This window comes from Mauremys mutica, chromosome 4 (genome assembly GCF_020497125.1).
Source record: "Mauremys mutica isolate MM-2020 ecotype Southern chromosome 4, ASM2049712v1, whole genome shotgun sequence".
In the NCBI taxonomy this organism is placed as follows: Eukaryota; Metazoa; Chordata; order Testudines; family Geoemydidae; genus Mauremys; species Mauremys mutica.
In genome coordinates, this window is record NC_059075.1 from 66,474,713 (window position 1) to 66,490,996 (window position 16,284).

Sequence of the window (16,284 nt, forward strand, 5' to 3'; positions counted from 1 at the left end):
CAGAACCTCTTTGAATACATATTGGAAACATCTAGTGTTAGGAATGTCAAGTTTTCTCCTTAAGTGAAGAACAAAGTGGGTTTTTTTTCCTTTTAAGCCTTTATAAATCATAAGGTGAGGAAGAAAGGAGAGAACACCTTTGCAGATCACCTTCCCATTCCACCGAAAGTTCATTATCTGCACTGGGGCACAAAGACAAAGCAAGTTATTCCATTTCATAATACACAAATAAGTTAACTGGAATTTACACATTTATACCTTTTGATTGTAAGCTCTTCCAGGAAAAGACCTCATTATTTTGTTTGTTTCCTATCACCTATGTTTTTCCTTCTACAGAGCCACATAGTACTTCACAGTGCTACTCCAGTGATCTTTCAATTAAGTTAGCAAAAGATGGTGATTACTCATAAACTCATTATACCTATGACCTGCACAAACAACTTGTCAACGAAACACACTTGTGTTACTCTTACCTTGTTCTCCCTTTCTCCATTAGTTTGTTACAGCCAGCTGTTGCATCTCTTTAAGCTCTTTGGGGCAGGTACTGTCTCTTATTACACATATGATGCAGTCTGAGCCTCTAGGTAATACTGTAATATAAATAAGAAAATAAACAGGCCAAAAAACAGGGAGTACATTTACACATTTTACTGCCAGAAAGCTCTAAATGAAAACATTTCAAATGACAAACATTTTTACACAGAAAAGAGTCTCCAATAGGCTAAAAAAATAATCTAAAAATACATAAATGTTGGCTGGCTCCCCTCTATTATATAGTAAGAATTGGTTCCATCAAGCTACTTGAGGTAAACCCTTAGCACCTTCCTGAACCTTCAGTCTTATTACACAAGCCTTTCCCAGCTGTTTGGGTATGGCTGCAGCAGGCAGCTTTAGCAGGGAGTTAATTCTCTCACTACCAGTGCTACAGTAGGGCCTCTGCAGCCCATTATAGGAATTTTTACAATGACCTTCCTTCCCTCTTATATCTCATATCATTAATAGAGGATTTTTTTTCACAGGAAACTTCTCACACTGTATTTTTAACCAGTCATTTTCACATCTTAGGACCCAGTTCTGCAATTGCCTCCATATCAGCAGACTCTTGCACCCACAAAGAGACCCAATAGCCAGTGAGGCTCCAGGCAATCACAGGCAACTGCTTGCATGTAGCAAGTGTCAGGGATTGGGGTTTGGGTATCCACTGATGGCATGAGAATTTCTTAAAAAGATCACAGAGATAAAACATCATAAACAGGTTTAATATCATAATATATAAACAGTGAGCTGAAAGTATTTTAACAGCATTTAGATAACGTGCTTTAAACTAAGGCACGCTAGTGTCTCAATACATGCACCTTTCTACCAAAAATGATTAATGATCCTATTAGGAAAAATTCTTCATTAAAATCATCATTCAGCATCATAGTTTCATGTGGGCAAAGCAATAGGATGAGCTATTTTAGCGAATCTATAAAACCTCCGCCCACATTTTCAAGGGTTTTATCTCAAATGTCTCTCTCTTATGCATGGTTTGATTTTGAGTTTTTGTAAGTGTTTTAGTTCCATTCGGCTTCCACCAGCCCCCCTCATTTCAGTTAGTTCTCTTCACCACAGCCCTGTAAGCTGATCTAGGTGAGCATATGCTGGATTCAAGTGAGGGTTTGTGCAAGCACAAGCACCTGCCCAGGCAGATCAGCCTGTAGGATTGGCACCTGATCTCAGGTCTTGCTCAGACTTCTGAGAGAACAGCAACCTTACATTTCCATGGTGCCTTTCTTCTTATTGAATATCAAAACACTTTATTAATTGTATGTATAGGACCCATCCAGGGGCATACACAGGAATGTAAATTTGACTGCTTTTGGAGGGGCATGTTAAACACATGATGTTATGAGGAAATACACCCTTGCTATAATGAACCTGTGGGGATCCAAGGAATTTGGCCATTGTAGCCAGGCATTCATGATATCAAAAGAGAAGGGGAAAGACAGCTCCTCCAGCCCTGGGGCTGTGGCAGGGGCAGAGAGAACCCCCGGCTCTGGGGCTATAGCAGAGGTGCAGAATTCCTCTGGCCCTGAGGCCACAGCAGGGAGAGGGAGCTTCTCTGGCCCCAGAGCTGAGGTGGGGAGAAAACTCAATGGCATAGGGCCAAGAACGGATCACTGCAGACTGTACTAGAAACACACCTGTTCAATGATGATTCCCCATTTACAATTACATTTTGAGGACTAGCCAGCTTTTAATTAATTTAATGTGTAGCATGTATTGTTCTAGTTTTTTAATCAAAATGTCATGCAGCTCTAAGTCAAATGACTTACAAAAGTCTAAGTATGTTATATAAACACTATACCATTATTGACCAAACTTGTAATCTCATAAAAAAGATATCAAGTTAGTTTGACAGGATCTATTTTCCATAAGCCAATGTCAATGGGCATTAATTATATTAACCTAATTTAATTTTTTATTGAGTCCCATATCAGATGCTCCATTATCTTGCCCAGGATTGATGTCAGACAGGCAGGCCTATAATTGCCCGGGTCATCCTGTTTACTTTTTTAAATGTTGTCACAACATTAGCTTCCTTCCAGTTTTCTGAAACATCCCTAGTGTTTCATGACTTATTGAAAATCAACATTAATGGTCCAGTGAGCTTCCCAGCCAGGTATTTTAAAATTTTTGGATGCCAGCTATCTGGACCCGCTGATTTAAAATGGCTAACTTTAGTAGCTGCTGCTTAACATCCTCCTGAGATACTAGTGGAATGGAAAAAATGTTATCACCTGATATGACTACACCATCTGTTTTTTTCCCCAAATACACAACAAATATTTATTCGGCTGAGGAGTAAAGAAGGATTTCTGCATTTGAAACTATTGAGGGAATATAGGGAGTCAGAATGTAATTTGTTCCCTTGAGATGGAAAGTGGTCATGGCACCAAGGTTAATAAATCTGCACTTGATAAAAGTTCTACAAGATTTTTAATGAACTCAGTTTCATGTGAAAGACAGCACCTCTAGTCACACAGTGGTCCAGCTGATTTAGTTTTGACTCTGAGGGAAGAGTTCCACCTACTACACCACTAAGGGCTAGATCACGCAATATACTATCTCTTTCAATTCATATGTGCAAGTACCACCCACCAGCTCACAAGATCTGACCCTATTGTACCTTTCTATATCACCTTTATCTGTTCCTTGGAGCTAAGAGCTGACCAAGCCAAAACAGCTTTGCTTGGAAAATCTGATGAAATCACACCCCAAGGTATCTGGCTACTATTTTTATATTTGCTTGAATTGGCAATGCCTGGAAGTGCAGTTGACAGATTTCATAAAGTAAAAATTAACACATGATTAACCCAGGGGAAGCACCCTGAGAACACTGCCACTTTATGATATAGTAACTTGGATTCCAGTAGCCATTTTTAAGAAGTATTTTAAAAAATTCCATAAAAATTACAATATAAAAGCAATATTCGATCGATAATAGCAGCAACCCAAACTGTCTCGCACAACCTTTCCTTTTTCTCTTAGTAATGGAGAAGTGCTTACTTAAGTAAATCATAGTCCTCCATCTGCACCCCTGCCTGGACTAAATGAAATCAGGCATAAATACATGGAACTAGGGCAGCTTGGGGGAGGCATAAAGTCTGTTTTATTAGGTAGGACATATGGATCTTAAAGAAAGGGTCTTTGATGTTCAATTGGAGGTGGTACAGTTAGTCTTCAGCAAAAGAATGGCAGCTGCATAGCTCTTCCGTCACCCTTGCTTGTTGAATATGGGGGAATTTTGCGCCACAGCGCAATGCAGAATTTTGCAGAAATTAATGTGTGTGCAGAATTTCCCAAACAGAAATGGGCTGCACTAGGGGCCGCTGGACCCAGCAGAGCCCAGCTCACACAGAGAAGACACTGCTGGGGGAAGAGAATGGAGCTAGAGGGTTCTTGGCAGCTGCAATTCCCCAGATTCCCTGAGGGAAGGAGATAGTGGCATGCAGGAAACTCCACACTAGCTGGAGACCCAGGATCAGGCTGATTTCGCCCTCTGGATCCTTGGGCTCTTAGGGAGTGGGTGTCTGGCCTGGGGGAAGGCCATAGCTGGAATCTGAGGGGGGAGGAGAGGGGGTGGTATCTGGGCTGGGGGACCCCATGGCTGTGCTCTGAGAGGAGGGGATGTGGTTATCTGGGCTCTGTGGGGGAGAGGATACAGTTATCTGGGCTAGGGGGACCCTGCGGCTGGGCTCTGGGGGGAGGGAGGGGTGTGGGTGTATTGGCTGGGGGGGCCCATGGCTGGGTTCTGGGGGCAGGGGTTGTGGGTGTCTGGACCCCTGGTTGGGATCTGGGTGGGGAAAGGGGCAGAGAAACAGGAACTGGGTTGTCATATGGGTTACTTTAACTCTCTACTCATGGGGGAATTTGTGTGTGTCTGTATTGTTACAGACATACTTGCTGATAGGTATTTTGAAATAAATTACCAAAATAATTGAAACTGTCATGATTATGTAGTGTTGTTTTGACAAATACTCTGGCTGGAGAGTCTTGCCCGCATGCTCGGGGTTCAGCTGATCGCCATATTTGGGGTCGGAAAGGAATTTTCCTCCAGGGTAGATTGGCAGTGGCCCTGGAGGTTTTTCGCCTTCCTCCGAAGCATGGGGCAGGGGTCGCTTGCTGGTGGATTATCTGCTACTTGAAGTCTCTAAATCACGATTTGGAGCATTCAACAGCAGAGTCAAGGGAGAGAATTAGTTCAGGAGTGGGTGGATCGGCTTATGTGGCCTGCATCTTGCAGGAGGTCAGACTAGATGATCATAATGGTCCCTTCTGATCTTGAATTCTATGATTCTATGAAATAAAATTTGCTGAATTTTTAATTTTTTGGTGCAGAATGCCCCCAGGAGTAATATGTTTTACATTACCTTTCAAGGGGCATCTTCTTGATAATGATTTTGGTATATCTTACCTTTAGTTATCATGCTGGTGGGTGTACTACAGGTAGACGAATCAAGATACACTCTCAGAGAGTACTACACTAAGACAACAAAAATAATCTTTCAGGAGTATCAGCATGTGACTAGTTAACCTGTTCACTGAACCAAATTCTGTTTTGCCCTATACTTATACCCATGCACACATGCTACCTGCCATCACAACTCTTTTCCTTCATCTGGGATGGTGAGATGTGATGTTCTTCACTAAACTCTGTGGTATACTGTAAATCAGCACCCAGGCCCGAAAGACTCTGGACATTGAACAAAAATTAAACTAATAACAGATTTGAAAACTCAAAGGCAATGCAGCCTAGTAAATGGCACTAATTATAAATATTAATACCTACCTCTGATACAGTACATTTTATCCACAGATCTCAAAGAACTTTATTATCCCCATTTTACACGATGGGGAAACTGAGGCACCGGAAGGCAAAGTGACTTACCCAAGGTCACCCAGAAAACCAGTGGCAGGGCTGAGACAAGAATGGAGCCCAGGTCTCTTGAGTGCCAGTCCAGTGCTCTAGCCACTAGGACACACTGACTTCAACACTAGAACGTATCTGTATACTGTCACAATTTCTGAGAAGGGTCAGAATATATATGGACTCTAGGAGTGCAGTTTTCTTCATTTGAGATACAAATCAGCGGACCCAGGATCAGATTATTCCTTCCTACTCTATATTTATTTACAATATGACATTGTTCCTGGTATTGTTTGACCAGGAACAGATATTGAATAAAAGCAGTAGCAAAGCTCATAGAAATGCAGAAAACAGCTGCATTTCAACCTTCAGTGAACCAGCAGGTTCTCCCATAATGACTGTTTAGGCTGTAGGATCATCCCAAAGTATGGAAAAACTCCATGAGCATCTTCTGCAGGGGTGAAAGTAACTTACAGGACTTACCGGTATTGCCGGAGTCCTGAGCGGGGCATGGCCTCATCCGAAAGAGGCGAGGCCTCAAGATTTAAAGGCCCTGGGGCACCGGCTGTGGCTGGGAGCCCCAGGGCATTTAAATCAACCAGGGGCTCCCAGCTGCAGAGGTGGCTGGGAGCCCCCTGGTGCTCAGGGGCAAATTAAAGGGCCCGGGGCTCCAGCTGCTGTGGGCAACCCCGAGCTTTGCCAGGCTGGGGCCAGGATTTAAAGGGCCTGGAGCTCCTGCTGCTGCGGGGAGCCCCCAACCCTTTAAATCCCGGCCCCAGCCCAGCTGCTGGAGCCATGGGCAGTATTTAAAGGGCTCTGGGCTGCCCGCAGCCAGGGGAGCTCTGAGCCCTTTAAATACCAGCCCCAGCCCAGCCGCCGGAGCCGCGGGCAGTATTTAAAGGGCTCTGGGCTGCCCGCAGCCAGGGGAGCTCTGAGCCCTTTAAATCCCAGCCCCAGCCCGGCCGCTGGAGCCGCGGGCAGGATTCAAAGGGCTCTGGGCTGCCTGCAGCGGTGGGGAGGTCTGAGCCCTTTAAATCCTGGTCCCAGCCCGGCCGCTGGAGCCGCGGGTGGGATTCAAAGGGCACTGGGCTGCCTGCAGCGGCGGGGAGCTCTGAGCCCTTTAAATCCCGGCCCCAGCCCGGCCGCCGGAGCCGCGGGCGGGATTCAAAGGGCTCTGGGCTGCCTGCAGCCGCAGGACCTCTGAGCTCTTTAAATCCCGGCCCCAGCCTGGCCGCCCGAGCTGCAGGCGGGATTTAAAGGGCTCTGGGCTGCCCGCAGCCACGGGCAGCCCAGAGCCCTTTAAATCCCCGCTGCGGAAGCCAGTGCGGTCCGGCACGGTGTACTGGCTCTTACCGGTACTTTGTACCAGGCCATATCGGCTTACTTTCACCTCTGATCTTCTGGCATATTTCCTCCCTGATCATTTTGTTTTGAGTTAGGGTTTGCCCCTCACAGATTAGCTGCAAACTCTGCCTTCAAACTTAGCAGATCTTCAGAGCTCTGTAGGGATCCTGGGGAATCTGCAGGAGTTCAGGGCCATATATTGAGGCCTTGTGCCTTTGCAGCTGTTCTGCTTTTGCCCTTGATGTGTCCCCCTCCCCAGTCCCACTTCCCATATTAAAAATATGAATGTATTTATTTTATAAGTGTGTGCTTTAATATTTGTCAGAATGCTGAGACTTAGCCAGCTCCTTGGGAAATCCTTGATGGAATGTGCAGTACAAATGAACTAGCAAAAGATTGTTCCACAACAATGACATCGGATATATGAATCTGACAGTGATGTGAGCTGCACATATTTGTGACTATATCTGAATGCGAAATGTAAGATCTTTTTCATTGTTATTGTGGGAAGGTCTGTGCAATGACTGCAGACTGGTCTGGAAACACCTTCCTGGAGATAAACAATGGAAATGATCTAACACTTAAAATATAACTCCAAAAGCATAAAACACAAATGGCATCAAAACAAAGGAGGAGTGGAGTAGGCAACCCCTTCACAGAAAATTATGCTTCACTTCATTATGTTTATAGACCCCAGACATTCCAATGATAGTCACATCAGAAATCCATTGACAGATAGACTATAAATATAAAATGTATTGCAAGTCTTTACAGAAATCCTAAATCGAGATATCACAAATCAATTTGCCTGTCCTAAAGTTTATAGCAGCTAAAAAGATAGATTCTGAGTTCCTTTATTTTATTGGCCAATATTTGGGCAAGTGATATGACAAGAATAGTTTTTTGTTGCAAGCAACCTTAAAATACACAAAGCTGTTTTGCAATAGAAAATGTACTTCCAAGAATAAATTCGATACTGTATGCTATACAAATTATGTGAAAAACAACCTTTATGTGGAAACAGCACAGCATGTCCTAAATATTTTGTCACTTGGACTTATTTTTGGACCTCTGGCACATGCTGCCACTTCATCTTTTTGTCAGTGTCAACTCAGTTAAATGTTGGCTCTTAAATCTTCCTTAAATGGTCATGTCACATAATGCCAACCAAGACATTTTAAATAAAAGACCCAAGGTTAGGGGCCAATCTTGTAAGCCTTCTACACAAGAGTATCTTTCTGCATGGCCATATTCCTACTGGCATTAGGGGAACTTCTCACATGAATAAAGTTACTCTATTGAAAGGGTCTGTCGGATCTGGATCTTAGCTAGTAACATTTCAGACCTTTCCATAATTTAACCTTCCCTACCCTCCCTTCTGAACCCAGTGATTAAAGTGGTATCCTGGGATTTTAGAAATGGAGGTTCAATTACTAGCTCTCCTACAGACTAGTTATATCTTATGCAACTCAGTCTCTCAGTTCCCAATCTGTAAAATGGGATAGTATCATTGCTTCACTTAGAGGCATGGTGTGAAGATAAATACATACCCTCCCTTCTGCCTGACTTCCTGCTACAGATTTAAAGAAACAGCATACATGTTCTTAGAGACTGCTCTGTGATCTGCAGATCAACTAGGGGCTTCCATAATGACACTATTCTCACTGGCTAATTGCATCCTGATTTTACAAAGATGCTTTTTAACTCACAGACACATAAACTCTGAAATAGGTAGTCAGCATTGGCAGATTTAGCTCATGGATACAAGAAGTAAATCCCCTCCCACCACAGAACGGTTTTAATAATAAAATAATAAGTCACATTTTACTCTTTTGGGGGAAGAGCAAGTCAAGGGTGAAAGGGATTAACTAGTTCTGTGGTTCTTAACCTGGGGTGCATGCATCCCCTGGGGGTGCGAGATGCCCTTTCTGGGGGGGTGAGACATGCTAGATTTTTTTAGAAGGTAAATCATCGAAAACACAAATTAAGCACAGGCACATAAGTACAACTACTTTGTTTCATCAAACCTATGTATTTATTAACATTATACATTTTTAAATAATTACTGTAATATACAAACAAAAATATATCTAGGTTTAAAGAACTGACCTACTTTTGATAAGGAGTGCGAGAACATTTTTTGATAAGGGGTGCGAGAACATATTTTGAGAACCAAAGGGGTGCAGGCTGCAGCAAAGGTTAAGAACCACTGGACAGAAGCCCCAGGAATCTCCATTAAATTAATTTAGCAGAGCTCCTGACTGATGCTAATTGGAGGGAAATTTTGATGGTGGCAGTGCTAATAGGTTGTGTGGTGTATAAACCCCACAGAAAAATGAGGCACTGGTGTGTTGAAGGGTTATCTTTCCATGATGATGTTTGGCTTCCCCTTCCTCACTGGCAATACAGCATGCTCAGGAGCCACGCTTCTATTTGCTTCTCCACCTGCACAATAGCCTCCTACCTGAGAAAGGAATACAATCATGGAGCAGGAGTTATTGCTACTGGGAATGGTATTAATTCCTGTGTGGATATATACCTTGTCATTTGGAATCTGCTGTGAGTCAGTGGCAGAGCTGTGAATAGAACCCACAAGTCCTAATTGTACACCATGCCAAATAAGATTAATTCAGATTTCAGGCAAAAGTACATCATGAACTAAAACCTCTCCCATCCCAACATTTTGGCTTTAGAAAATAAAAAAACAAGCTAACATTCCAGAAGCATATGTATTGTCATTCACCAGCACTCTTTCTACCCTATTGTTTCAGTATTATGTAATTTATTTTTCTCTGCCACTAAGGTTTTCCTACAGATTCTCTCTATTATTTCTTTCCTTCGGTAACAGTGCCTGCTTTGGCCATGCTTTCATCAGATACATGCAGGAAATTAAATAATGCAACATGGCAGAGTTTCAAAGGTCCTTTTTCTTAAGGGGAAACGTGAAAGGGTACTAATGGTTTGAGGAACTGGGAAAAAAATAAGTCTTATGTAGACTGCTGCTATTTCATGTAACTGACAAAAAACAATAAGCTTGGAGCCCTAAGGAAACAATGTGTGACTCCAGCAGGTTCAAAAATAGCCTGTGTGAGAATTTCTTCAGTTACAACACAATGGAAAAACAAACTATATATGTAAAAGGCAATATCTAACTAATGGGAATGAATACCTGATCTGATGCAGACACAATGTAATGTGCAGTCCACTGCATGAATGCATGGTGTTATGAGTCACAGAGTCACTCAAGATCTTCCACTCATAAAATCATGCTCCCTACAGTCTGAGCTAAAGGAGAATCTATATTAGCTGCAGTATCATAGCCTTAGGGTTTATAGAATTTGAGGGCCAGTGGTATATAGTACACCAGCAAAATTATCACACAGTCGCTTAGCTGATGCTCTGAGTGCCCAGGATTCATAGGAGTTAAAATCACATAATCGTGCTAATTTTAAGACATCTGTGGTCACGAGGACTTCCTGGCTTTCATTTTCTAAATCCCAAGCCCCTGTTACATGAGTTAAAGAAGCATCCCCATTACAGGTAATAGCAGCCTCCAGTATCTGCCATGATCACACAGCGACACACCTGAACAGGCTTGATATTCCATCCAGTAGCTTCCAGTGGTTCCTGCCAAGATTTAGGGAGACTTCATGTGGTGACTGTAGGCAGCGCAGGCTATTTCAGCAAATCAGGGAAATAAGGAAGAACCAGTGTCCAGAAGACTGAATAAAGTGTTCCCTTTGGATTCACTGCATCAGAGTCATGTCCCCTCTCTCCACCCTACATGGGCATTAGAACAGATTTTAGTAAAACAAATAGAAATAGAGGATAATCTGGGCTTGGAACAAAAGAACATTGTGTGTGTTTTCAGGAAGTTTCCCATACAACTCTTGATGAATCCCAATCATGCTTAATTTCTGAGAAGAGACCCCATCATAGCCCAAAGTGGCATGGCTGAAGATTAATTGAAATGTAGCAGTAGAAAATGGATGCCTATCACAAGACTTGGATCCCAATGATATGCTTAAGTTTGTTATAATTAAATAAATGTAAGACCTCTAGCAGGATCTATTCAATAATGTTTCTATAAAGATACACATTTGCTTTAATTTTAAAAAAGTTTTACATACAATAGTATAATTTAGAATTTCTATGATGTCCTCCATCTGAGAATATCATTGTGTTTAAGGCAAGCTAATGAAATAAGCTTTAAAACACTCCTGGGAGGCGACAGATCATATTGTTATCCCCTTTTTTACAGACAAGATAACCTCTTTGGGACTCAGTTAAGTGTCGCTCACAAAGTCACACAAGAAATCTGTGGCAGAGCTGAAATAAAACTCAGGACTCCTGAGTTCCAGTATTGTCCTTTTCCCCTTCCTTCAAATGAGGTAATAAAAAAAATTCTTCCAGAAAGAGAAATTTCATCAAAAGAAAATGTAGCATGAGGAGAAGGTGCCACTGGTAATATGTCAACTACCTGAACATCAGGGCAAGATCTAAAGGGATTTGTTTATAAATTGTTAGAAATGCCATATTGTATGTGATCATAACATTCACTATGTGAACTTCAATGCAAGATTTACATACTGTGCAGCTGTCATCATATCAACACAAAGCAATAGGTTTAGATGATACTCTGAGTCCAGAGTTCTGAATCATTTTGTCCTACCACCTGAACAAAGAAAATATGTATACAGATGATTTGCACAAGGAAAATAAGGCAAACTGGCCAAACTCACTGCAAGGTTGGGCAAATCCACTCCATAAATCCACAGTGTTAACTGGACATGAGGTGAAGAACTAGCTCTTTCCTCAGCTTCTTGTCAGTGACTTTCTCCCCCTCATCCAGCAAAAGGCTTCAGTCTTTTGCTGTGCTAATTAGGATCTGTGAGAATACCAATGCCAATTAGTTAAAACTCCTGCTGGTTAGGAGATCTGAAGTTCTGCTTCGCTAATAACAATGACCAAAATAAGCGCTTGAAGGTTACTGTAAATGTCATGCTGTGTATTGTATTTCCAGAGGTGACTTGACGCAAAGGCTGCATGTCCAAAGACAGACACTGCAGCTCCTCAGTGTGTGACATTAATGAGTCCTACCTGATTATAGATCCTCCACCAAAGAGACAGCTGCAACATTTTTTAAAACTTTCTATAACTTTTTATTACCTATTTTTGAAAACATAGTACAATTTGTCCACTGCCTTGACAATATGATGACATATGCCCTCTGCTGGGAATACTACAGACAATAATATTCCACAAATAGGAGACACATTTATTACCAGTTTACTCCAGCTCTCACGTGGCTACACTATAAAGTATGAAAGATCAGGTGCCCCTCATAATGCAGGGAAATAACACAAAAAGCCTTGAAGAATAGATGAAATGGTCTAACTATAACATTTTTACACATTTATTCAACACAGCATAGTCCAGCATCAGGATTTTAACAATGTCAATATAGCCTAGGTTTTCCCAAATATTGTTAAAAAGCTATGAATTTAATGCAGTGTTTTAGCCCCATGGGTGACCTGCCTACAATACCAGTTAGTTGCTCACTTCTGATCAAGAGTTTGTTCTTGCACCACTGAAATCAGTGGAAGTTTTGCCATTGTCCTCAATGGGAGCAGGATCAAGTCTATAGAGAGTATATGCTGGTGTGAAGGTTTTACTGGCATGAGATTGAGATGAGTGCATTACTTATGGGCAGTGAGGCCATGAGTGAATTATAGAGGTCATCCCAAATGAGTGGCGATAAAACCTTTATACCACCCACACAAACTGTGTTTGTCACACAAGTTACAGAAAAAATATTTACAAATGTTTTAAAGAGTTTCAAAAATATGTATTGTGATTATTTTTCAGATCCCTCTTCCTGTAAAGCCACATGCCTTAGTTACCATGACTCCAATTGTGCAGGGCTCAGAGGGAGTAATAAAAACCTCTACAAATTACCTAAAATAGCATTTCTATACATAAAAGTGTCACAGTTTTAAAGTCTATTATCAGAGAACTTCCATGTAGATGCTGGGAATCTCCTCTTCCCAACTGAATAAAGCTCAAATTTCTAGCACTAATGGACTAGGAGAATCAGACTTCAAATCTCAGACATTTATATACAGAAAATATGTCACTGGCACATCACTGAAACTTGCACATCTAGGGCCTCTGGTCAGTGTAATCTAGAGGCAACATTCCTTATGTTGGGGAAGAAAAAGAAACATTTCTTTGATAGGTTGATTTTTTAAAATGATAGCTTTTTGAAGTTGTTCAGGGGATTGGAATGTAAGAATTCCTGGGGAGATGGATTAATTGGTAGAGGTCAGGTCAAAAGTGTCTGAATAGTTCATGTATATGCTTGTATGACACCCCCTACCCCCCACATATATGTAAAGGGTCAAATTCTCCTCACTTACTTCCATGCTACTTTACACCTCAGGAATTAATAGGGATGCATAGATGTAAATGGGGTAAGAATTTGGCCTATGGTTCTTAGTCCCTTACCATAAAATGTCATCACACTATCCTGAATGTGTGATGCATGAGTTTGTCCCATCAGACAATCATATGCATCAAAACATGCAATATAATATGGTGGTGGCAGTGACCCTGGTGTAAAAATTAAGAAAGTTATCTTCATTTTAAAACTGATTAATATATGTCCTTTCATAAAACCTGCACAACAGTATACATGAGAATAAAAAATAGTGCAATTTCTCCTGCTGCAAATAAGAATGCAAAGAATGCAAATAAAGTAATCTGTCATTTTAAAACCTTCATTCTTATTGTCTGTTGCCTTTATTTTGACATCCAGCCTAGGTCAAAAATAATGACCACAGTGAACATACTTGACAGACATTCCATCAGGACATGATATATGCTCCTCAAGGGCCTTTGATTTCCTCTAATTTGCTTGGTCTGTCCCCCATTTTATTCTGTGAGGGCTAAATCCTGATAGGTGTTAAAATACCTGCTACTCCCATTGGACCTTGTGATGTTGCACTCCATATGTTTATGGAAATATGCTTATGAGTGTAAATATAATGTAACTGGAGTATGCTTTATGCAAAAGGTCTCTTGTAAGGTATCATTACAAAGCTTATAATCCACTGAGTGTGTTCATTCTATTTGTATGAATGTATCATTCTTGTATCTGAAGCTAGAAATATGAAGTATTACGATGAAGACCTATTGTAACTATGCAAAGTGTGGGCCATTAATGGTGGCTTGGAATCTTGATGACTCTCATTAACTAGGATAATTGGTTGTGAATGGCTCTGTTTACTCGCAAACCTTCCTGGGTACATGCAGACCAGCCCTGAAAAAATGGAGAATGAGGTCTTACAGTGACATGTGATCATGTCACCAGGTACTGGAATCCATTTTAAACCTGGTGCTTTTCTATTTAGAAGGAGTGGTGGAGACCCAGAGAGACAAAAGATTCTCACCTTGTGCCAAAGCTATAAAAAGGGGGTGGAACAGAACAAAGGGGGTTGCCAGTCATGAGAAATCCCCTAGTTACCACCTGAGCTGGAACTAACAGAAACTGTACCAGGGGAAAGGATTGGGCCCAGACTAGGAAGGAGTCTAGTCTGTGAAAGAAGGTTATTGGAACATCTCTGAGGGTGAGATTTACCTGTATTCAGTTTCTTAATGCATTAGGCTTAGACTTGCGTATTTTGTTTTATTTTGCTTGGTAACTTACTTTGTTCTGTCTGTTATTATTTGAAACCACTTGAATCCTACTTTTTATACTTAATAAAACCACTTTTGTTTATTAACAAACCCAGAGTAAGTGATTAATACCTGGGGGAACAAACAGCTGTGCATATCTGTCTCTCAGTATTATAGAGGGTGGACAATTCATGAGTTTACCCTGTATAAGCTTTATACAGAGTAAAACAGATTTATTTGGGGTTTGGATCCCATTGGGAACTGGGTGCCTGGGTGATGGAGATAGGTAACCTGCTGAGTGGTTTTCTGTTAAAGCCTACAGCTTTGGGGGTGTGGTTCAGACCTGGGTCTGCATTGCAGCAGGCTAGTGTGTCTGGCTCAACAAAGCAGGGTTCTGGAGTCCCAAGTTGGCAAAGAAAACGGGCTCAGAGGTAATTTCAGCACATCAGGTGACAGTCCCCAGGGGGTCTCTGTGACTGAAACCGTCACAGACCTAATCCTCATTTCTGGAGGACAGATCCTCAGCAGGTGAAAATTATTATAGCTCAGAAGATCTGTCCCTGGGAATTTTGCCATTGACTGAAATGGGAACAGGACTGGATTCAGTTAGAGTTGAGGGCGCTCAGCACTTTGCAAGATTGAGCCACATCTAAGCAGGCTAAGCCCAGGTGTCATACTTGTTTCAGAGCTTATAAAAGCTTTAACAATACAGGTCACTGTTTACTCCAGTATATATGGGGGAATTCTGTGCCAAAAATAAAAAAATCTGTGCACAATATTTTAAAATTCTGCAAAATTCTGCATATTTTATTTGTCAGAATAACACAATATAATCACACCAGTTTCAATTATTTTTGGTCATTTATTTCAAAATAAATGAATTAAACAAACTAAAATTTCAGCAAGTATGTCTGTAACAATACAGATAAAAAAGATTCAGGAAATGTTTTTTGACAAATAGATTCCTTACTAGGCATATTAATACAGAACTCTTCATAATAATTCATTTAAACTACAATACAGAACCGTATTTCCCACACCCCTCAGAAACAGTGCAAAGGCTTGGGGGAGTCAGGGGTAACTGAGTAGCTGAGGGACAGGGAGGTAAATTGTTGGGAAGGAGCCTGGGTGTGAACCTGGAAGGTTGTTGGGTATGGGTGGGAAAAGTATGGAACAGGTTTTTTGGGGGGTGGGGAGGAATTGTTAGGGAGCTTCCCCCTTGCAGACCCTGGCTAGCCCTATCCTCCCCCATTCGGTCAAGCACATCTGCCCCTGCCCCCATGTATTCCTGCACCCCCATGTGTCCCTGTCCCCTCTGTCCACGTCCCTCCACCCCCACTCAGACACCCACTCCCTCCATCCCATGTGGCTCAACACCCCTCCCTCCCTGTCCCCATGTGGCTCTGTCCCCCCATCCACCCTCTCCCCTGTCCATATGTAGGTCCGCACCCCCTCCCTCATCAGGGGCAGCTCTAGGAATTTGGCCGCCCCAAGCAGGGCGGCATGCCGCAGGAGGCGCGCTGCCGGTCCCGTGGCTCCAGGGGACCTCTTGCAGACGTGCCTGCGGAGGGTGCGCTGGGAGGGTGGCAGGCGGCTCCGGCGGACCTTCCGCAGTCATGCCTGCGGGAGGTCCGTTGGTCCCGCGGCTCCGGTTGACCTCCCGCAGGCATGACTGCGGAAGGTCTGCCGGAGCCGCCTGCCGCACTGCCGGCAAAATGCCGCCCCAAGCACGCGCTTGGCGCGCTGGGGTCTGGAGCCGGCCCTGTCCCTCATCACCACGTGGCCCTGCGCCTCCATCATCATTCAGCCCCTACCCCAGTTTTTCCTCCCCTGCTAGCCCTTCTGAGCCC

General features: G+C 42.6%; 1 long non-coding RNA gene across 1 annotated transcript; it reads right to left on the minus strand.

The window, feature by feature from the left end:
* Positions 1-8,773: 8,773 nt before the first annotated feature.
* LOC123369405 lies at positions 8,774-11,687 on the minus strand. The gene is made up of 3 exons (XR_006579034.1): positions 11,500-11,687; positions 10,343-10,537; positions 8,774-9,221 (listed from the first exon to the last, which is right to left on the minus strand). It is a non-coding gene; the product is annotated as an uncharacterized LOC123369405 (long non-coding RNA).
* Between the last annotated feature and the right edge of the window lie 4,597 nt (positions 11,688-16,284).